Source organism: Triticum aestivum, chromosome 1D (assembly GCF_018294505.1).
Source record: "Triticum aestivum cultivar Chinese Spring chromosome 1D, IWGSC CS RefSeq v2.1, whole genome shotgun sequence".
NCBI classification, from domain to species: Eukaryota; Viridiplantae; Streptophyta; class Magnoliopsida; order Poales; family Poaceae; genus Triticum; species Triticum aestivum.
The window spans coordinates 92,742,695-92,767,268 of record NC_057796.1 but is presented as its reverse complement, the minus strand read 5'-3'; the positions used below and the strand labels follow the sequence as shown (position 1 = coordinate 92,767,268).

Below are 24,574 nucleotides of genomic sequence, written 5' to 3'. Positions count from 1 at the left end.
TTCGTAGTTTTGTTTTATAAACTAAACTAGTGATAAAACAAGAAACTAAAAGATTCGATTGCAAGATCTAAAGATATACCTTCAAGCACTCACCTCCCCGGCAACGGCGCCAGAAAAGAGCTTGATGTCTACTACACAACCTTCTTCTTGTAGACGTTGTTGGGCCTCCAAGTGCAGAGGTTTGTAGGACAGTAGCAAATTTCCCTCAAGTGGATGACCTAAGGTTTATCAATCCGTGGGAGGCGTAGGATGAATATGGTCTCTCTCAAACAACCCTGCAACCAAATAACAAAGAGTCTCTTGTGTCCCCAACACACCCAATACAATGGTAAATTGTATAGGTGCACTAGTTCGGCGAACAGACGGTGATACAAGTGCAATATGGATGGTAGATATAGGTTTTTGTAATCTGAAAATATAAAAAAATAGCAAGGTAGCAAATGATAAAAGTGAGTGTAAACGGTATTGCAATGCTAGGAAACAAGGCCTAGGGTTCATACTTTCACTAGTGCAAGTTCTCTCAACAATAATAACATAATTGGATCATATAACTATCCCTCAACATGCAACAAAGAGTCACTCCAAAGTCACTAATAGCAGAGAACAAACAAAGAGATTATGGTAGGGTACGAAACCACCTCAAAGCTGTCCTTTCTGATCGATCTATTCAAGAGTCCGTAGTAAAATAACACGAAGCTATTCTTTCCGTTCAATCTATCATAGAGTTCGTACTAGAATAACACCTTAAGACACAAATCAACCAAAACCCTAATGTCACCTAGATACTCCAATGTCACCTCAAGTATCCGTGGGTATGATTATATGATATGCATCACACAACCTCAGATTCATCTATTCAACCAAAACAAAGTACTTCAAAGAATGCCCCAAAGTTTCTACCGGAGAGTCAAGACGAAAATGTGTGCCAACCCCTATGCATAAGTTCATGGGCGGAACCCGCAAGCTGATCACCAAAACATACATCAAGTGGATCACGTGAATATCCCATTGTCACCACAGATAAGCACGGCAATACATACATCAAGTGTTCTCAAATCCTTAAACACTCAATCCGATAAGATAACTTCAAAGGGAAAACTCAATCCATTACAAGGGAGTAGAGGGGGAGAAACATCATAAGATCCAACTAAAATAGCAAAGCTCGCCATACATCAAGATCGTATCACCTCAAGAACACGAGAGAGAGAGAGAGAGAGAGAGATCAAACACATAGCTACGGGTACATACCCTGAGCCCCGAGGGTGAACTACTCCCTCCTCGTCATGGAGAGCGCCGGGATGATGAAGATGGCCACCGGTGAAGGATCCCCCCTCCGGCAGGGTGCCGAAACAGGGTCCCGATTGGTTTTTGGTGGCTACAGAGGCTTGCGGCGGCGGAACTCCCGATCTATTGTATTCTCCGATGTTTTTAGGGTATATGGATATATATATATAGGCGAAAGAAGTCGGTCAGGGGAGCCACGAGGGGCCCACGAGGGTGGAGGGCGCGCCCAGGGGGTGAGCGCGCCCCCCTGCCTTGTGCCTTCCTCGTTGCTTCCCTTACGTACACTCCAAGTATTCTGGATTGCTTCCGTTCCAAAAATAACTCTCCCGAAGGTTTCATTCCGTTTGGACTCCGTTTGATATTCCTTTTCTGTGAAACACTGAAACAAGGAGAAAAACAGAAACTGGCACTGGGCTCTGGGTTAATAAGTTAGTCCCAAAAATAATATAAAAGTGCATAGTAAGCCCATTAAACATCCAAGATGGATAATATAATAGCATGAATACTTCATAAATTATAGATATGTTGGAGACGTATCAGCTAACAGGACTCCGGGAACCCAGGCTGTAGCAGGCTAGCGGGACTCTGGAAGTCACCGCGTGACATTTCCCCGAAGGGACAGACACAGGAACAAAGTGGGACACATGCCGGCCAGTCTAGGTGTTCTGGAGCAGTAGTAACTGGGCTAGCAGGACTCCGGTAAACTGGGCTGTAGCAGACTACCATGGCTCAGTGGAATCACCAGCCTACATTTCCCCATAAGAGAGGCTACCAAGGATAGACAACTAGGTTATCGGATCCCACACATACCAAGCATTTCAATCATACACACAATATGCTTGATATGTGTAAATACAACATGGCATCACAGCAAAACTCTACGACTCAAAGTATTTATTCAATAGGCTCCGAGGAGCGAGATATTACAAACATGGGTCTCATGACCCGACATTCAGAGCATACAAATCAAAGCACATGCGGAAGCTTAACATGTCTGAGTACAGACATCTACAAATGAAAAATGCTGAGAAGCCTGACTATCTACCAGATCCTGCCGAGAGCACAAGATCATAGCTGAGGTATCAGGCTAAACGTCGAAGTCCACACGGAACTACTAGCGAGACTGAAGTCTCTCTGCAAAAACATAAATTAAGCAAACATGAGTACAAATGTACCCAGCAAGACTTACATCAGAACTAGCTACATATGCATCGGTATCAACAAAGGGGTGGTGGAGTTTGACTGCAGCAAGCCAGCTTTGACTCAGTGGCTATCCTAAACTACGACTGCAAGTAACTCTTTTGAGGTGGCGCACACGAGTCCACATATTCACCACATCAACACACCACTATGGATCCGCTCCCGTCTCCCTACGAAAACGCCATCCATAGCACTCACGCTTATCTTGCACATTTTATAGTATCCACTTTCACTTGTCTATGAACTATTATAGGCAACCCAGAAGTCCTTTATCGTGGACGCGGCTATTTGAATAGATCATTTATAACCCTGCAGGGGTGTACTTCTTCAGACATGTTTCCACCACTTAGCGTCTGCACACGACATGTGCTCGGCAGACTTCAAGCGAAAGCCGACGTAGGTGTAGACCACGACCTACCTAAACACTCAAGTCTCTAATCCAGGTTTATCGCCTATTCAGGTTCCATCCGTAGGGAGTCCGGCCGAGGTTTCCACATACGGCCCCGAACGATGTGTACAGGGTTCCGCGACACCAAACGGGCACCCGGCATACCCGGCCACGTGCCTACCGCATCACAGCCCACCCCTCGGGTCAGTGCTGCGCACAGCCTCCAGCATACTACAAACACTAGAAACTACTTGCAACTCCTGGACAAAGGACTAGGGTGGTTAAGAAGTCGAGCGGGGTCATATTTCAGGGCCCAATGCATGGTAGTAGCTGTTTCATGGATCACAAACACAGAACTCAGTTCCTCAGGACGGCTTCAATGAGACAACCCACCATGTACTCCTACATGGCCTCTCATCGCTACCTTTACCAAATCGTGTTCACACACTTAGCTCACACACAGTAGGACATGTTCATCACCATTCCAATTCATCCCCGATGAATCAGACCTGACTCAACTCTAAGCAGTAGCAGGCATGACAAACAAGCATGAATGAGTAGGCACAACAGGGCTCAAAAAACTCCTACTCATGCTAGTGGGTTTCATCTATTTACTGTGGCAATGACAGGTCATGCAAAGGAAAGGGGTTCAACTACCGCAGCAGGTAACAGTTGAAGCATTGTTGTCCTAATGCAGTAAAAGAGAGTAGAAGCGAGTGAGTGGGATTGTATCGGAATGAACAAGGGGGTTTTGCTTGCCTGGCACTTCTGAAGATAGTATAGTTCTTCATCGGTGTCATCGATCTCATCGTCGGAACCACGTCTATTGAGAGGGGACAAATACCGACAAACAAGGAAGAACACAATCAATGCAATGCAACAATATGATGCATGATCATGACATGGCAATATGAGTGTGTTCGGCTAATGCAACTACAACCAGATGGGTTTGAGCCATTTTGAACCAAAGGTTCAACCCCAAACTCATCTTATGAATTTAAATAGTGCTTTATCATGTTTTGATATAAACAGCAGTGTTAAGTTGCTTTAGCATGCATGAAACCAGTACAGATGGATAGATTGGATTTTTCTGATCATTTTTCATATATAAATCTTTGCATTTGGAGTTACAGATTAATTTCTATAATTTTTAGAAGTTAGCACTATTTTCTGGAATTTCCTGAGTAAGAATAAACCCAGAAAATGCATTACTGCATCAGCATTAAGTCATGCTGACCTTAGCAGGTCAACAGGCCGTCCAGGTCAAACCTGACGGCTGGGACCCACACGTCAGTGTCTCAGGGCTGGTTTGGGTGGATGACAGGTGGGACTGGTCAACGCTGACTTGGCTAAAGTCAAAGCTGACACGTGGGGTCCGCAAGATTAGCACTAATATAAACAGGAAATTTAGACTAACCTAATTATTATCAGGGACCCACATGTCATTGACACAGGGCACTAACTAAACATGATTAGCACCTAAGCTGATGGTGCCACATCAGCTGCTGGTGTTTAACCGCCGGCGACCATAGACCGCAGCGGTGCCCGCGTCGGGTTTGCTCTACGGGCCACCGTTCGACGCGCGGAAGGGCGCGTTTGAAAGAGGGGAGCGAGACGCATCCGTGGGTGGCCGTGGTTCGAGCGGGGGTGGACGGAGTCAACGGCGGCGACCAAAATGGCGGCGGCTGGAGCTCGGGTGGGTTGCGGGTTTGGTGTTGCAGCCCGCAAACTAAGCAACTAACGCGCTAGCCATGCTCAATGTGCAGCCACGAGCTCGTTGGATGCTGGCGCGTGACCAAATGGTCACCGGAGTGACGCCGGCGTCGAGCTCGTGCAACGGTGGGTTTCGGCCTTGACGGAAACAGCAGCTAGAGGACGCGCTGGAGTGAGGGAACAGGGGGGATAGAGAGAGAAGCTCACGGCGGGGCTCGCAGAGGCGACGGCGAGGTCAGGGAAGCGCTGTGGCCAGCGAATCGACAACGATGGTGACGAAGCAGAGGCGGCGATGAAGACGATGGTGGCAGCGCTCTGCTACTCCTGGTGTTGCGTGCGTAGACCAGGAGATGAAGAGCGGGACGATGGAGCATCTAGACCGGCCGGAGAAGCGAGGGGGGAGGCAGTGGATGCGGCGGTGCTTGTCGACATTCTCGGGCGCCCACGAACAGAGAGAGCAGAGGGGAGCGAGGCTGCGAGTGAGGGGAAAGGACCAGGGAGCTCGGGCGTCTCCAGGCGCTCGGTCGAGGACGGGGGAGGAAGCAGGAGGTGGCGGGGAGACGTGGCCGCGGCCGGCTGTGATGTGGGCACGCTGCAGCTCCTACTGGCAGGTGCTTGAAGAAGCTCCTGGCGGTTGGCCTGGGCTGTCTGCTGGCTGGGCCGAAACAGGTAAGTGGGCTGCTGCCAGGTTAGTTTCCTTTCTCTCTCTCTTTTTTGTTTTTCAATTTCTTCTGTAACTTTGTGGCTTTTCTAAAAACACTAAAACTAACTCAAAAATCATGAAACTGCTCGTGCCCACTGTTTGGAATATTTCCAACAGTAACATTTTAGTTTATGATTATTTGGACATTTAAAATATTTTATAGCATTTAAATGTCCAAATGCAAATAACATATGATTTAATCCAGTGACCTTAGGATGTCCTAGAAAATTGTGCACCATTTTTGTCAGAGGTTTAGGACCAAGGCAAAGATGATGAACATTTTAGAAGGGCATTTCAGGTTCATTGAGAAAGATTTTAGTAAATCCTAGTTGGATTAAGGGGGTGTTGGGGGTTCTGTCATCCCCATTTCAACTTTTTGAGTAAAGTAGACATGATGCAACACTAGATGCTAGCACTAGGCATTACCAGAACTAGGGATGTGACAAGATCCCTTTTGGGAGCGGGAGACGAGGCAGAAAAATTTCTGGCATAGCTCGAAATGGGCCTCGCAGCCCAGGAACAGCTCGCAAAGCGCGACGAAACCCGTGATGTGCAGGATGGAGCCCGGCGTCAGATTGTGCAGTTGAAGGCCATAATACTCCAGTAGACCTCTGAGGAAAGGATGGATAGGAAATCCTACGCCTCTCAAAAGGAAGGAAACGAAGCACACCCTCTCCTCTTTAGAAGGATTAGGGAAATTCTCCGCCAAGGCTTCGCAATCGATGGAAGTTAACCCAGCCCGAACGGAGACTAGATCCGCGGGAGGAAGGTACCCCTGCATCTGAAGTTTGCTCAGATGGGCATGGGATACCGAACAACTTTCCTAGTCGCCTTTTTTAGGGTCGTTGGGGCGCGAGGAGGAGCTGGGGATGCTGGCCATGTTTGGGCGATTTCCTACGGCAAGCTCTAAGGATTTCCGCGTGATGGGGAATGGTTGCTGAGATCCAATAATTTTATATAGGCACTTTTCCCGCCTGGTCGGGGGGTTCTTTATAAAAACACCAAGACTGTTCGCATTCATTTGACATGTGGAAGCCGAGGCGACGACAGTAAAGAAACGGTATTTAAATGGGCAGCCGAACTATCGTCAATCCGAAGTTCAATGGAGAACCCGCCTTGCAAAGCCGAAGACATAAAGCCGGATACTACATCGTCATTGAAGGCAAGTTCGGGGGCTACTGAGGGAGTCCTGGATTAAGGGGTCCTTGGAGGGTCGGCCTATGTGATGTGGGCCGGACTGGTGGACCGTGAAGATACAAGATAGAAGGCTTTCCCCCGTGTCCGTATGGGACTCTCCTTTGCGTGGATAGCAAGCTTGGCGTTCGGATATGAAGATTCCTTTCTCTGTAAACCGACTCTGTACAACCCTAGGCCCCTCCGGTGTCTATATAAACTGGAGGGTTTAGTCCTTAGAGGCAATCACAATCATACAGGCTAGACATCTAGGGTTTACCCATTACGATCTCGAGGTAGATCAACTCTTGTAACCTCTATACTCATCAAAGTCAATCAAGCAGGAAGTAGGGTATTACCTCCATTAAGAGGGCCCAAACCTGGGTAAAACATCGTGTCCTCTGCCTCCTGTTACCTTCGATCCTCAGACGCACAGCTCGGGACCCCTACCCGAGATCGGCTGGTTTTGACACCGATAGTGGTTTACTGTCAGAGGCCTCACTGCACAGCATCATCCACTCTAGTTGCCCTGCCCTGGAGCGCTTGCTGATTATTTTGGGAATAGGAATCCCTGTCTATTGTCTCCAAATAAAGTCGCCTCACCTTAAAAGCATTGGAATTTGTTTTGAAGGACAACATATCATCATCGAAGATGCCCCTTCACTTCAAAGGTTGCTCCTTGATGATTGTTATAAACCTTCGCAAATAACTGTTGTCTCTGCGCCCAAACTGGAGACCTTGGGTCTAATTAGTGCTCCGTTTGATGATCACAACAAGTTGGTGTTTGGCTCCTCACCTTTTTAGGTACCGCATATTATCATCTACACATTTGTAATCATAAGCTACATTTTTCATTTGTGCGCATAAGTTTTATATCATCTTGGAGTACACTTTGGGTACTAATATTATGTTATATGCTCAATGAAGAGTTCGTCCATGGATAGCCTATCAATGATGCTGGATTCTATCAAGATCTTATATATCGGAATGTATAGTTATGATCTGAACATAATTATTGGCTTGCTGTGATGCTTTCGATCTCTGGAGAATTTATATATAAAGGTGATGATTTCATGCACATTGAAAGACCGTATATATTGTACTAGAATTAACCGTTCAGCTGTTGCTCTTTTGACATACTCTTTTTTCAGACCTTAACTGTTTTCAAATCTTCATGTCTACTTAGGTACTGCAACCACATGGAGAAAAAAGTATAACCAATCGGTGGCGTAATAAGCACCAGGATTTTCTCGGTTCTCATGACATTCGTTTGAGGACAATAACGATGGAAGGATATGCATCCAACCAGGCAAATAGAAGCTTTGTCACATTCTTCCTGTTGAATGCGAGGTTACTATTGTCCATGAGGCTTAAGTTTAACCGCAAGAGATTTCTCACGGACGGACCTGTTGAACAGCAAAAAAAAAGAAGTTTCAGGTGGACAAATGGCCTTCTAAACATGCTCGGCTTCTATTTACAACAAGTTGTAGTCATCCTGAAATAAATTTTTTTGCACATGATGTTGATTTTATGGATCAGACTGATCCATTTGTTTGTGACTGCAAAAAAGAGTGGTTGGGTTAGATGTTACTGCCATGTTCAATCTGGGTTTTGTCTAAAAATTTGATGAACAATTAATCCTTGGGCTTTTTGTACCATTTGTAAGCTTGAGTTGCATGTTGTTGCCCTCATACTCCCCTGCACCTGCCACTACACTGCCGCATCTTCCACGGCTAATGTTCGTTCCCGTCCGAGGCCTCGCCATCGTTCTCCACCTTAGTTCGCTCGTTGTGCCCGCCGCCGTCTGGCGTTATCAACATGGTCAACAACCAAGAGGAATCAAGAGATGACTATACGTGGAGAGGCTGACAGTAGGGACCTACCAGGGTCATTGCATTACGCAAGCAGGTGCCTCATTATTACAAGCCAAAAAAATACTTCCTCCTAATTGTTTGACAACTGGGTCCCACGCCATTGTCAATGTAGTCAATAAACAAGAAAATTACACAACAAGCGGATAACACCAGGGACCCAGCAGCTCGCCCACTTGTTTTTTAGTTTCAGAAACGGAGCTCAACTGTGCGCTGTGCGGGGGCTGTGGCCCGTCTAGCCCACGCTTACGCTTTTATTTAAGCACATGACGAACCGAGTTGATATCTTTTTTCCTTCTGAAAATGGCTAGCCCAGTTCTTTTTGTTATAGAATACCAAAACGGAGGCCTACTTGCTTTTCTCAGCCCTGCTGGGCTGCAAATCTTTCAAGACGAGGAGGGATGTAAGTAGTAAGAAATGGGCTTCCCTAGAAAATGGGCTATAAGTTGTAAGAAATGGGCTGTAAAATTTTAAACCAAAGCCAACGGGCAATTACATTAAAATATCATTTTTATGGATTTCTCTACTCTCTACTCTTATAAAAACCAAAGCCAACTGGCAATTACATTAAAATACCGTCTTTTCTCCCACAAGATAAACTACTCGTACAAATGCATCTTCATGTTCCGTGCAACACACGGGCATCTTGCTAGTTAAGATTTTAAATTTCATTCATTTTTTTGCGGAGAATTGTTTTTTGAATTTTATTTTGATATAATTTTTTTAAAATTATTTTTAACGTGACTCAAAATTTCATGATTAAAAGAGTTCGGACCCCATCGAAATATGCAAAATTTCGTTGAATTTTTTAGTAGTGCCCAGAATATATGGTTTGTAATGCTAATAAAAAGAATATGGGCTTCAAATATCCTTAAGAATTAGCAAATGGGCTGTAAATTATTGAAAATAATGGCTAATGGGCTGTATGTTGTTTTCCACATATTTGGAGGCTGACTTCTGGGACTACTAGGTTGACGATGACGCTGTCCTAGATTTTTTTTGACGCTTACGCAAGGCTTTGTCAACTTAGTCAACACAGAGCAGTGACTGTTGGATGTCCATCCAACGGCCGCCGTGCTTCTTCAATCTCTGATCTTCCTGCTCCAGCCGCCCAAACCAGCGCCGGCGGGACTGCCTGCTCCCTCCTCCCGTGGCTGGTTGTGCTGCCGCCAGGACCATCCCTCTACCCACCCGCACATCCTGTTATTTTCCGGCGACGTCAGCCTCACCCCGCAGCCGACCAGTCAGCGATCGTACTCCCCTCAGCGTAGGCGTCCGCTGCAGTGGCTTCGCTGGCTCCGGGTCATTCCCTTCCTAGGCCTCGCCCTCGTCCACCGCGTTTGTGCTCTCGGCACGGTAGGTCAACATGGGCAACAAACAACAGCCATCGGAAGAGGCTGGCAGTAGGGGCACACACAAGGAAATGCCTCCTTATTACATGCAAAATAATGATTCCTCCACCTGACAGCTAGGACCCACCGGAAGGGCCTCTGTATTTCGCGAAAAAAATGTTCCCCCCGCTGTCAGCTCGGACCCACCAGCTATATCTTCGCACACAAGAAAGTGCCTCCTTATTACGCACAAAAAAATGAATACCCCTGCTAGCTGGGACACACCGTAGTGAGAGGCTGAGTTGTGGGCCTACTAAGTTGACGGGGATGGAGGGCTTTGTCAACTTAGTCAATATGAACGATTTTAGCTCCAGTGACCATACAATGTCCATCCAACGGCCGTAGTGCTTCTTCAACCTCTGGTCTTCTTGTTTCAGCCGCCCAAACCAGCGTCGGTCCTGCCGCCTGCTCCTGCCTCCCGTGGCCGGCTATGTTGCCGCGGAGGCCTCACCACCCCCTACTACTCCCGCCGCTGGCTAGGCCATCCCTCTACTCACCCACACCCCTGTTATTCTGCGACGACGGTAGCCTCACACCGCCCTCATCCCGCAGCCGAACCAGTGAACCCTCGTACTCCTCTCCGCGTGGGCTTTCATTGTCGCGTCTTCCCCGGCTCCGCGTCGTCCCCTTCCTAGTCCTCGCCGTCGTCCACCGCCCTGGTGCTCTCGGCGCGGCGTGGTCAACGTGGTCAAGGAATGACTTCCATCGGAAGAGTACTGTAAGTGGAGAGGCTGACAGCTGGATCCACGACCACAGCAAGGAAGTGCCTCCTTATTACGCGGAAAATAATGATTTCTCCACCTGACAGCAGGGACCCACCGGACGGGCCACCGTATTTCATGAAAAAAACGTTTCCCCCCTGACTGCTGGGACCCACCAGCTACACCTTCGCACGCAAGGAAGTGCCTCCATATTGCGGGTAAAAAAATGATTCGCCCCCTGACTGCTGGGTCCCACCAGCTACATCTTCACACGCAAGGAAGTGCCTGACAGTCGGGACCCACCTGGTCGAAGCGTACGTAGCGTTGTCATTCTGGTCGGGAACGTGTACGTACATACTGGTCGATCGGTCTGTCTGCAGGCTGCAGCGATGAACCGTGGCCATGTAAGGAAGGGCACGTGTCGTAGTAGAGGTGCGCACGTAGCATGTACACGTACGTATAGCCAGGGTGCAAGAAAGTAAATACGGCCACGTACGTACATACGGGAGGGGTCTCGAACGCCTACTCGCACATACGTACGGCCAGGGCTCGTGTACATGGCTGGGTCGGAACGGAGAAACTGCGTCGTTGTCGCGTTCATGGGGAGGCAACGGAATGCGTCGTGTTCATCGGGAGGCAACAGAATACCTCGTGTTCATCGGGAGCCAACCGGTTTGGACGGAACAGCCGATCGAAACGAGGCCTAGCGTACCATAGAACGGAGGAAACGGCCTTGTGTTCGACCGGCCACGGTCGAAACGGGATCCTGTTCATCAGGAGGGGTCTGGTGTACCGCAAAACGGAGGAAACGGACTTCTCTTGGACCTCCTATGGTCGAAACGGGGTCCTGTTGATCGGGAGGGGTGTGGCGTACCGCAAAATGGAGGAAACACACTTGTGTTGGAGCGCTACGGTCGAAACGGGGGTCCTGTTCATCGGGAGGGGTGTGGCGTACCACAAAACGGGACTCCACGGGATACTGTTCATCTCCACCGTCGACCTCCTCCAGCCTCCACGGGCTACTGTTCATCCATCGTCGACCTCCTGCAGCCTCCACCTACGACTGTTCATCCACGGGGCTCCTGTTCATCCAGCCTCCACCGCTCCTCCACCGGCTACTGTTCAACCAGCCCTCTCCACGGGGTCCTGTTCAACCACCCCTCCACGGGCTACTGTTCATCCAGCCCTCTACTGGCTACTGTTCAACCAGCCCTCCGCGGGGTCCTGTTCATCCAGCCCTCCACGGGGTCCTGTTCATCCACCCCCAACTGGCTCGATCAATCGGGGTCATGTTCATCCAGCGGCAACACCACGGGTTCCTGTTAATCCAAACCCCCATCGGGAACTGTTCATCCACCCCCCAACAACGCTCACTGTTCATCAAGGGAAGAGGCAGCTTGGTTCGATCGGCTTCAGTTAGTAGCAGTAGCGAAGGAATCGCTCGATCGGGTTCAGTTAACAGCCATCGATCGATCGCTCGGGTTCAGTAACGCGTAGCCTGCAGTGCAATCGCTCGAGTTCAGTAGGCGAACGCCTCGCTCGGGTTCAGTTAGAGCCCAATGCCTCGCACCCACGCGCGTACGTGTACGAGAGAAACGCGCATCGCTCGGCCCCTGACCACCCACCGCAACCGGGAACTCCCCAATATTTTCCTCGCCCTCGCTTCTACCACAGTTTTTTCCGTCATGGACGGCCCAAAGAATGTTATGCAGTTGCGTCTCCGGCCCGCCCAGGACGAAAAGCCCATTTTCTGTCATGATTTTTTGTCATAGAAGTAGGAGCCCACCACATCTATGATGATACCGAATTTTGTCACAATTATCGTCATAGAAGTGTCATAAGCATGACAGAAAAAAATCGTTCGGCCTAAAATGTCACGGATGTGTCTTTTTTTTATAGTGCATGCTCGTCTTCCACGGGCAATTCATCCGTGTATATGAACCAGAGCATAACTTTGAATGTTGCAGGTGTGATGTCGTGCAGCGTGATGGATGACATTGTAGCCTCAGGCATTGAACCGAAGAGCTCTGCTCTGAAGACCGGTGAGCGGGCAGCAAGCACTGCTCGGTGAGCATGGAATGTCTCACTATCAACGATGAATGAAGAGTGCATATCTGGTGATACAGGGTGTGATATGATCCCATAATCCAGCACCAAGCGCCCGTTGGATCTGGACAGGATGCACATGATTGAGAGGGCTCAGGCCTCATGGGAATTTTGCATATCGCTTCGTTCTCTTTGCCTTTCTTCTTCGATACGAATTTTTCCCCGCCGCCGCCGCTAGGTCATGTCCTGCCCAACACAGGATAGCGTACAAGAAGAATATGAGCTCGTCAAGTGATCTGTACCAAAGTTGTTTGGTTTAATTATGTAAATTAGTGAACTAAAGAGTACACTTGTAAATATATATATATTAAGGTCATGTTAATTCCTAGACAGAGATGGCAGCATATGGTGCACTTTAATTTGTTGAAATGCTTCTGATCGAGAGATCTCTTGATGCTAGGAATGCCATTAGGAAATTTGCCATGCCACACCATTTGCTAGCTTGTACTGTTGGTTTTGGAGATCAATTTCTTTTTAAGATTTCTGATAAATATTTAGATCATGGTTATTTCAGATGTGACTACAGGAATGGAAAATGTGTTCCTGACGATCACACGCCATTGTTTTTGTTATGACAAACATTGACGGTGACCTGACGGCTGCAAGATACTAATGATGAGTGAGTTGATCCTGTCCCTTGCATGTAGATCGAAGGCACCAAAGTTCTTGGGTATCATGTTATGCCCCGTATCACTAGATATTTTCCCGCCCCTAGCCCTAGCCCGCCACCGCCACGCGCCACGCCGCCCTCCAGCAACCGCCGGGCGGAAGATCCTCTCCTCATCGGCTCTCTCCTTGTCCACAACCACCATCGATTCTGTTACCAGAGAACACCAAAAGGTCAAAATCCTAGCCGCCTCCCTAGGACTCTCGCAGCACCATGTCGGCATCCACTAGCGGCGGCGGATCGCTCTCGCCCCAGGCGAATGCAGCGCTCCAGGAGGGAATCGGGCTGGTGTTCGGGCGGTGGACGGCGCTGCAGATGGCTGTGGAGAACGAGTGGGGCGGCCCCGTCCCGCGCCAAGGCCGACCAGCTCGCCGCGTCCATCCTCTCCTGGTTCACCAACTCCAAGGGTATCCACTGCCCCCTCCCTTCAACGTCCTCGTGTAATTATCTTCTACACGATGGAAGTCCGTGCGGGATCCGGTAGTAAAGGTGTCTCTCGGACCAATTTTAAGCCAGCCTCGCGATGTTCCCTCTTGTCGGGGTTTCGGGGCTGAACTCGCTGATAGGAAGATGGCTCCTTCGATCTGTTGGCGCTGTTCAATTCGGATAGTTCTATAGAGGACTTGCGTTGCTTGGTTCTGTGCCAGTTTGGGTTCAGAGTTCCACCAACTCCAAAGCCGGACAGTATTGGACGAAATTATTCAATTAGGTACGATATATTGGAGCCATGTCGTCCAATAGGTAAAAAAAGTCTAGTGTGGAATTTCGTAATAGTCTGTATTTCAAAATTTGAGCTTCTGTATTTTGCTCATCATTTACTTATGTTGATTTTTAGTTTTCAAGCACGTAGCTTGATCACAGCATTATATTTAATTTTGCACTTCATCTTAGGTGAAAATCAGTTTATATTGAAAGAGAACTCCAATATATGTTGCATTCTCCTTTTATTTTAGAAAGTCGGCTAATTTCATCTGTACCATAGGTGCAAAATGTGATGTTGGCATGGCTTACGTTTTTCTGCTGTATGTTTGTGGGTTTGATTTCTTTTTTCTGTTAGTTTCACTCTTTTTATGCATGCTCTTTCTGCATCTAATATTCATTGGTTTTATTTAGGCCCATATTATTACGAGGACTTGGAGGATATGATGTTTGACAGCATATATAAATCCCTCAATTCTAACTTTGCGGATGGTAGCATTGGGGAGGTAATTATTTTTCCTTGTGCCATGTTTAGCGCAGCTATAGGTCCTGAACTATGTCGAAGTATTGAATATCTGATTAAGTACTTGGTGGTGTAACTGAAAAGGTTGACCTGCTCTGACCAACCTTTAGGGTTTTAGCTGCTTGGCCCAGTTCCCCTATTGTATTTTAAGGGTCGCTACTGTGGCCCTTCTTCCACTATTTTAAATGATCAGCAGGACGATGGGTCAACCCTCCCCATTTCCATCTTCCCCATTTTTTATCTCTAGCTTATCCAGCAGAAAACCTGAAGCTTCTTAACCATAATCAAGTCGGAATGTACTGCTTCTGTCATTTGTGTAAAGCTGTATTCGGTTTGCTTGTAAACAGTGCAATGTATGTTTATTAATTCAAAGTTTTTATGGCAAACAGGTTGCTGAACAATTTTTGATAATGCATGAAGAATGCCTGGAAAACAACTTTTCATCGATTGAGAAATTAAGGAATACATGTCCTCAAGGAAATGCTGTTTCCCAAAGTAGACAGGTATTTCAAGTTTAGTTTTAGCATGCGTAATTTGTGTTGCTTATCTTCTCACATATGAGCTCAGTAGTGCTGCAACCTAGAATCGATGGTATTCTCTCGAGCTCCGTTTGGATGTAGACATTCGGAGGCTAGGCATTGCATAGACTTGAGTGTCAATATCAGAGGATATTGATATTGATGTTGAGATTGAATACCAATATTTCTATTTGGATGTTTAGGTATTAAGAACCCAGACTTAATATTGACGTCGACTGCCAAATGTTGTTTGGATGGTCAAAATGAGGAAATGCAATTGTACGAGACTATGATTATTATAATGTTTTATGCATGTATAAAAATATTTTCCGTTTAACATCTGAATATATTTGAATAATTATATACCACGTAATAAAACTAAGAACAACGAACAAATGTTATGTAAGATTACCACGTCAACTTATAACTTCCAAAAAACATGGAAAATTGTACGCAATAGTTCGGTAAATACGGTTTTGAAGAAATGATATATGATTCGGTTTCGATAAATACCAAAATGACTCGATGACTACACATCACAAAATTATGCATCGATTGTCACCTGAATATCTGAGTAATTCACATCATACTAATACTAACGCCATGTCTTGGTCTCTGAGATTGGCACCACAAAGCACAAAGGTCAGAATCGAACTAGGACCAATAGCATAATATGCACTCAACAGCTAGCCTAAAGCCGTACATGAACTAGTCGTCCACTTTTAGCCATGAAAGGACATTAAGCACTAATGTAGGCATGGAAACGTGTGCATCCAGGAGCGGCATCACATCAGGATCTAAAATTTGTAGAAGAGCTGTATCAATCACTAGAACTAGATGGACCAGGCCTGCCTAGAGGAACAAAGAGGACAGTGCCAGCTCCTGCAACCACCACAATGAGAGGTGGTGGCGTACTTGCGCCGTTTGGAGAGCAGAAACGGGTTAGCTGGGGAGAGGGAGAGGGTGGATGGAGACAGGGTAGTCGAGCGGAGGCTCGCCGGAAGCGGAGCAGGATGAGCCTGTGGGCGGAGGTTTACCTGGTGCGTCTCCTCTCCTGTTTCTTCAGGACGGGAGGAAGGGTTGGACGAGCGAGAGACAGACAAGCGAGGAGAGTAGAGAAAAACAATTCGGCCCAAATGCACGCAACTGTCGAGCTCTAACCTAAGAGATTCGGGAACGGGCTGCGGAGGCAAAAGTTCAGCACCTCAATATTTAACCCGAATACACAGGCTGACTAGAGCTAGGCCCACCCAAACACCTAGAATTCGGGATATTCGGGTCTGCACAATGCGAGTGTCTAATTCCAGGTCTTGATATCTACATCCAAACACAGCCTCACAGTTCACTTCCAAGATCTGTTTGATAATTTGTTCAATTATTAATTCTTCAAGATGTGGTCCTTTTTATATGCTTGATTGTTGCTTCGTCGGGGTTAATTGCAAAATGCTAGATTGATTTGTGTTTTTGCTCTTAACATCTGGATCTTAAACTCGTTTTCTAATTAGAACTGGTCGATGTTATTTGAAGACATACTTTATATGTTGAGTAACCACGTGTATACAGTTCTCTGAAGTTGTCCTCAGTCATTACAACGTTGCATAGCATAACTTTAAAATTGATTGATTTTATTTTTATGTGTACCTTCGACTCAGAAAGCCCCTGTAGCTAACTTTCTTTCTTCTCATGAACAGATGGTAACCGAGGATGATGATGATAGCTCGGACGATGGTGATGAGCCATCAATGGGGCAAGATGAAGCAGCTACATCAGAGGATATGGCGGTAGATCAGCCAAAACCTTCCAAGCCTACCCCTGATGCTGATGGGTGGACTGTTGTGCCTCCTAGGCGTGGCCGAGGCAAGAATTAAGCGCAGAAGCAAACCTTGGCAAGGCACCTCCCAGTTAGAGGCCGTTTTTTGTCTGAAGGTTTTATAAGTGTGATTAGCAAAACCTTGGTGCAACTCCTACTTGTGCCGTTTTTGGTCTAAAGGTTATTAGTGTTACACTCTACTTGTAAAATGTTCATGATTTTAAAAAGCTGTTTGCATATTATAAAAAAGTCAGGATTTTAAAAAAAGGTTCAGAAAATGTATTTTTTTCATGATTTTTAAAAAATGATTGTGTATTCAAACCATATTCGGGAATATGAAAAGAATATCCGTGAAATTTTAGAAAATGTTCATAAAAATTGAAACAGACCTGTCATACAGTTCTGTTAGGGGATATGTAAAGGTCGTTTTATGATTTTATTTTATTTAGTCCATCATGCATCCGGTAAAAAAAAGTTTATGTGTTCTATACATTATTTAGGAAAACACTCGGCGGATTTTCTTTCATTCATCGGCCACCTCCTACGGAACACGTGTCCAAGTGGACCAGCGCACGGTTTTCTCTTGTTCATCGGCCGCCTCCCACGGAACTCGTGTCCAAGTGGACCAGCGCACCGCTTTGGTTTTCTCTTGTTCATCGGCCGCCTCCCACGGAACTCGTGTCCAAGTGGACCAGCACACCGCTTTGGGTGCTGCCTTATCTTCTCGTGGGGTTACTCCTAGCCACATTTTTTTTCTTGCCTTCTTCCTTTCTTCCCCCAAACCATCCAGCCTCGTTCCATCACGCATGCAAGCACAACAGCGCCAGCCCATGCCCACCAGCATGCGAGCAGACATGGCCACGCAAGCCTCCCGTGGACACCGCAACCCGGCCATGTTCTTCCCGAACCCAGCCACGGGCGTCCATGGAGGTAGCATGCATGCAGCAGCCAGCGGCTACAACGACAAGCACCCATGGAGTAGCATGCGAGCTCGCCAGCCGGTGTGACCGGCGACAGCAATTGGCGGCGCTCGGGATGGGAGCTCAGAGGTGGATGGCCTTGGGGTTGGTGGCGACGACGGCGAACAACTGCGGTGCTGCCGGCAACGACGTTGATGTTTCTGTAACTTAATTTTCATTGATTTTTTTTCTGCAACATCTTCTTTGTTACAAAAGCTTCTTCGGCAATAACATCCCTGCTGCAGAAAAGTGCAGGCGAAAAATATATTCTTCAACAGATCTATGTTGCAAAAGTTCCTTCCGCAACAACATCCATATTGTAGAAAAGTGAAGACGAAAAAAAAATTTCTTTAACATCATCTATGTTGCAAAATTCATTCCGCAACAACATCAATGTTGTAGAAGAGTGATCACAAAAAATTCTGCAACAACACTAATGTTTTTTTTTCGGATACAACAACACTAATGTTGCAAAAGGGTTTCTGCAATATGTGCTCTGTTGCAATGGTGATGACGGGGTTGGGCCGTTCAATGGTGCCAATCTAACGGTTGCTGAGGCGGTGGATCTTCTCAAATCATCTGTAGCACTGCCCTTGCAAACATGCCCGTGCGTTGCAACGGAAAAAAAAAGCATAGATCTCTATAACAATTAGCATTGACCAGCAAACATGCCCGTGCGTTGCAACGGAGAAAAAATAATCATCGATCTCTATAACAATTACCATTGGTGATTCCCCTCCTGACCTTCACATACTCTATTTTAACACGACATCAAACCCATGTCCACACTCATCTTCCTTTTCTATGGCCACTTCCGTGTGTTGCAGAACTCGATGCTCATCTCATGTCTTTGGGGTCCTTTTGGACCCCAAACAAAGAATACTACCGGATGAGGACTAGGAGTCGGCGACGACATTCACTGGAATCTCATCCGCTACTTTGTTGTCTAGGGATCAGTGCACCATTAGATGAAATGAGTTGCTGTTGTTTAATACACCCGTCCAAAGTAGATTGGCATATAGCACATACCTGTTTGCCAACAATAAATTAGGCCCAAGGCTGGTAGGATTGTTTCTCAAGGAACATGCATAACTAGATCAGCTACACAGAGGGGTAAATATCCTGTGCTCCTAACAACTACATGCTCCCATGCTCCAATTTTTAAAATAATAATTATAAGTACTACAAAAAAGTTTGAAAAAAATTGTGAATGTTCACAAGACATAAATCTACATGGTCTGAAAATTTCAGATCCAAACTCAAAATATACATTGAGAAAAAAAAAGACAAACTGAACATGAATAGTGCCCAAAAAAAAGCTAAAATGGCACTATTCACATGAAGATTTCTCTTTTTCGTTTCTCATTGTATATTTCGATTTTGGATTTTGAACTTTTTAGATGATCTAAACACATGTCTTGTGAACAATCACCAAATTTTTTGGAATTTTTTGAAACATTTAAAATTATCAATTTAGACATTGGAGCATGGGAGCATGAAAGTGTTACGAGCACTGGATATTTTGGTGCAACTCGCCGCTAGAAAAAGCATTGGAGTCGTCCCCCCCCCCCCCCCCCCCCCCCCCCCCCATTGGAGCATGGGAGCATGAAAGTGTTACGAGCACTGGATATTTTCCCCTACACGTTGGTGCAACTCGCCATTAAAAAAAGAGAAAAAACTCCATACGCAGCCATTGAATGATGAGACGAGAGGCGACTTTTTCACGCATCATTGACTGATGGAGTAAATGGCTAGTGGGTGAAAATGTGTTGCGTGGCAAAAAGTATATAGTACGGTAGAAAGAGAAAAATTACCGCGCATTATGAGAATCAAACCGTAGTGTAATTCCGAGAGCATGCTCTTTATGGTTAATCATGAGCCAAACACGATTCTCATAAACCAGGAATTATGCTCATAAAGAGAGCATTTCATAAACCAGGAATTATGCTCTTTATGCGTGCTCAGTTACTTTGGAATAAAAAATAGATAGTATTGATAATCTTTCCGTTACCGTCGACGACAGTATCATCGGTTTCAAGCGACCTTCGAGCAGAAGAACAATACGTCAAGCAAGCCAATGATGATTTTATGATTTCAGTGGGCGTCGTCGGTAGTAGCATCATCAATTTCAGGCGACCTTTGAGCAAAAGAACAGTACAACAAGCGAGAGTGTCTTTGCACTGAACATAGTACAAGGTGGTTGAGCTCTGGTAGGTGAGCCTCTCAGCATCTAGAACACCTCGACAACGTGTCAGGACAGAACCCTCTGAGAATACAGCCATAATTACATACGAGGCGACAGAGATACCGGACGATAAATGAAGGTAATACGGAGAGGCTAATATAGTGGTTGTTAATCCCGAGGCAAGTGGGTGGGTACGATTCCAGTGGGCATCGTCGCCGAGCGCTCCTATGCAATTCCGGAATATTACCTCCCTTTATTAGTAGGTATAGACAGTGAATGTTTTGCTAAATCGTGATCATATTTGAAAATCGTAAGTATTTTTAGTTTCCCTTATATTTTTTAAAATAAAAAAATTCAACAATATAAATTTAATAAAAATATGATTTTTCAAAAATTCACAAAGATTTTAGAAATCTTGAACATTTCTCAATTCTTAAACACTTCTTTAACCTGTGAACAATTTTATAAATTCATCAACATGTTTCATCATTTGTGAAATTTATTATTTTAAAAAGGATGAAAATTTTGAGAAATAAACCAAATCAGATAAAAAACATTACTAAATACAAAAAGCTGTCTGACACCAGCAAGAAAAATATGCACTTGTGTGTTCGGTGGGCCAGCCCAGTGCGCGTTTGGGGTCTGTTCCATTTATTTGGTATTTTAACCCCTCCAAAAAATTTATTTGGTATTTTAAATAATGTTCACAATTTCGAAACTATTTTTAAATTTTCATAAATTTCAAAATTTTATATAAACTCACGAAATCAAAAGATGTGTTTCACAAACTTGAAAAGATGTTCACGAGTTTCCGAAAGTAGATTAAAAGGGATCATGAATTTTAGAAAATATTCAAAAAAATATATCCACGGATTGGCAAACAGAAACAAAAATGGTAAAAGAATATAAAACAAACAAAAATGAAATGGCCTCAGAAAAATAAAGAAATGAGGAAAGAGAAGAAAATAAAATTAAAAAATAACAAAAATCACTGGAGAAAACTAGAGGAAAAAAGGGGGAAACGGATAGGGATGCAGGGCGGCGCCGATCCGCCCCGCTCCATAGTCAAAACAGGCCAGCTTAGTTATAGCAAATTTTTAGCGATTCAGTTCAGTTTGAACTAACTTCCCACTTTGGTAGACTTAGAGCATCTCTAGCAGACCCTGTAAAAAGTCGCGACCCGTAAAATAACCGACAAAATGTGGGTTGGCGCGAAAAATCCTGTCCGAACAGACACCGCAAACGCGGCCGACCCGTAAAAATCTCGGCTCCAACTCGCGAGTACGCAGGTTTCCGCCTAGCTCCTACGGTGCCTCGTATCCCAGGAAAGCGGTTGGCGGGAGGCACATTTCAGCCCGCGCCCTTTCCCCACCTCCTCCCGCCGCCGCCCGCCATTGGTTCCGCCCGTCCGCCTGAAGGAAATATGCCCTAGAGGCAATAATAAAGTTATTATTTATTTCCTTATATCATGATAAATGTTTATTATTCATGCTAGAATTGTATTAACCGGAAACATGATACATGTGTGAATACATAGACAAACAGACTATCACTAGTATGCCTCTACTTGACTAACTCGTTAATCAAAGATGGTTATGTTTCCTAACCATGGACAAAGAGTTGTTATTTGATTAACGGGATCACATCATTAGGAGAATGATGTGATTGACTTGACCCATTCCGTTAGCTTAGCACTCGATCATTTAGTATGTTGATACTGCTTTCTTCATGACTTATACATGTTCCTATGACTATGAGATTATGCAACTCCCGTTTACCGGAGGAACACTTTGTGCGCTACCAAACGTCACAACGTAACTGGGTGATTATCAAGGTGCTCTACAGGTGTCTCCGAAGGTACTTGTTGGGTTGGCGTATTTCGAGATTAGGATTTGTCACTCCGATTGTCGGAGAGGTATCTCTGGGCCCTCTCGGTAATGCACATCACTATAAGCCTTGCAAGCATTGTAACTAATGAGTTAGTTGCAGGATGATGTATTACGGAACGAGTAAAGAGACTTGCCGGTAACGAGATTGAACTAGGTATTGAGATACCGACGATCGAATCTCGGGCAAGTAACATACCGATGACAAAGGGAACAACGTATGTTGTTATGCAGTCTGACCGATAAAGATCTTCGTAGAATATGTGGGAGCTAATATGAGCATCCAAGTTCCGCTATTGGTTATTGACTGGAGACGTGTCTCGGTCATGTCTACATAGTTCTCGAACCCGTAGGGTCCGCACGCTTAAAGTTCGATGACGGTTATATTACGAGTTTATGTGTTTTGATGTACCAAAGGTAGTTCGGAGTCCCGGATGAGATTGGGGACATGACGAGGAGTCTCGAAATGGCCGAGACGTGAAGATCGATATATTGGACGACTATATTCGGACTTCGGAAAGGTTCCGAGTGATTCGGGTATTTTTCGGAGTACCGGAGAGTTACGGGAATTCGCCGGAGAAGTATTGGGCCTTATTGGGCCATACGGGAATAGAGGAGAGAGGCCAAAAGGAAGGAGGCGCGCACCCCCCTCTGGTCCGAATTGGACAAGGGGTGCAGCCCCCTTTTCCTTCTCCCTCTCCCCCTCTTTCCTTCTCTCCTACTCCAACATGGAAAGGAGGAGTCCTACTCCCGGTGGGAGTAGGACTCCCCCCCTTGGCGCGCCCTCCTCCTAGGCCGGCCGCCTCCCCCCCGCTCCTTTATATATGGGGGCAGGGGGCACCCCATAGACACAACAATTGATCTATTGATCTCTTAGCCGTGTGCGGTGCCCCCCTCCACCATATTACACCTCGATAATATCGTAGCGGTGCTTAGGCGAAGCCCTGCGTCGATAGAACATCATCATCGTCACCACGCCGTTGTGCTGACGAAACTCTCCCTCAGCACTCGGCTGGATCGGAGTTCGAGGGACGTCATCGAGCTGAACGTGTGCTGAACTCGGAGGTGTCGTGCGTTCGGTACTTGATCGGTCGGATCATGAAGACGTACGACTACATCAACCGCGTTGTATTAACGCTTCCGCTTTCGGTCTACGAGGGTACGTGGACAACACTCTCCCCTCTCGTTGCTATGCATCACCATGATCTTGCGTGTGCGTAGGAAATTTTTTGAAATTACTACGTTCCCCAACAGTGGTATCCGAGTCTGGTTTTATGCGTAGATGTCATATGCACGAGTAGAACACAAGTGAGTTGTGGGCGATATAAGTCATACTGCTTACCAGCATGTCATACTTTGGTTCAGCGGTATTGTGAGATGAAGCGGCCCGGACTGACATTACGTGTACGCTTACGCGAGACTGGTTTCATCGTTACGAGCACTCGTTGCTTAAAGGTGACCGGCGGGTGTCTGTCTCTCTCACTTTAGTTGAACCGAGTGTGGCTACGCCCGGTCCTTGCGAAGGTTAAAATAGCACCAACTTGACAAACTATCGTTGTGGTTTTGATGCGTAGGTAAGAACGGTTCTTGATAAGCCCGTAGCAGCCACGTAAAACTTGCAACAACAAAGTAGAGGACGTCTAACTTGTTTTTGCAGGGCATGTTGTGATGTGATATGGTCAAGGCATGATGCTATATTTTATTGTATGAGATGATCATGTTTTGTAACCAAGTTATCGGCAACTGGCAGGAGCCATATGGTTGTCGCTTTATTGTATGCAATGCAAACGCCCTGTAATGCTTTACTTTATCACTAAGCGGTAGCGATAGTCGTAGAAGCATAAGTTGGCGAGACGACAACGATGCTACGATGGAGATCAAGGTGTCGCGCCGGTGACGATGGTGATCATGACGGTGCTTCGGAGATGGAGATCACAAGCACAAGATGATGATGGCCATATCATATCACTTATATTGATTGCATGTGATATTTATCTTTTATGCATCTTATCTTGCTTTGATTGACGGTAGCATTATAAGATGATCTCTCACTAAATTATCAAGGTATAAGTGTTCTCCCTGAGTATGCACCGTTGCGAAAGTTCTTCGTGCTGAGACACCACGTGATGATCGGGTGTGATAGGCTCTACGTTCAAATACAACGGGTGCAAAACAGTTGCACACGCGGAATACTCAGGTTAAACTTGACGAGCCTAGCATATAACAAATATGGACTCGGAACAATGAGACGGAAAGGTCGAGCGTGAATCATATAATAGATATGATCAACATAGTGATGTTCACCATTGAAACTACTCCATCTCACGTGATGATCGGACATGGTTTAGTTGATATGGATCACGTGATCACTTAGAAGATTAGAGGGATGTCTATCTAAGTGGGAGTTCTTAAGTAATATGATTAATTGAACTTAAATTTATCATGAACTTAGTCCTGATAGTATTTTGCAAATTATATTGTAGATCAATAGCTCGCGTTGTTGCTTCCCTGTGTTTATTTTTGATATGTTCCTAGAGAAAAATTATGTCGAAAGATGTTAGTAGCAAAGACGCGAATTGGATCCGTGATCTGAGGATTATCCTCATTGCTGCACAGAAGAATTATGTCCTTGATGCACCGCTAGGTGACAGGCCTATTGCAGGAGCAGATGCAGACGTTATGAACGTTTGACAAAAGCTCGGTATGATGACTACTTGATAGTTTAGTGCACCATGCTTAACGGCTTAGAATCGGGACTTCAAAGACGTTTTGAACGTCATGGACCATATGAGATGTT

General features: G+C 45.8%; 1 pseudogene; it reads left to right on the top strand.

Moving 5' to 3' along the window:
* Window positions 1-13,241: 13,241 nt before the first annotated feature.
* Window positions 13,242-17,167, top strand: LOC123166102 (pre-rRNA-processing protein TSR2-like; annotated as a pseudogene).
* The last annotated feature ends 7,407 nt before the right edge of the window (window positions 17,168-24,574 follow it).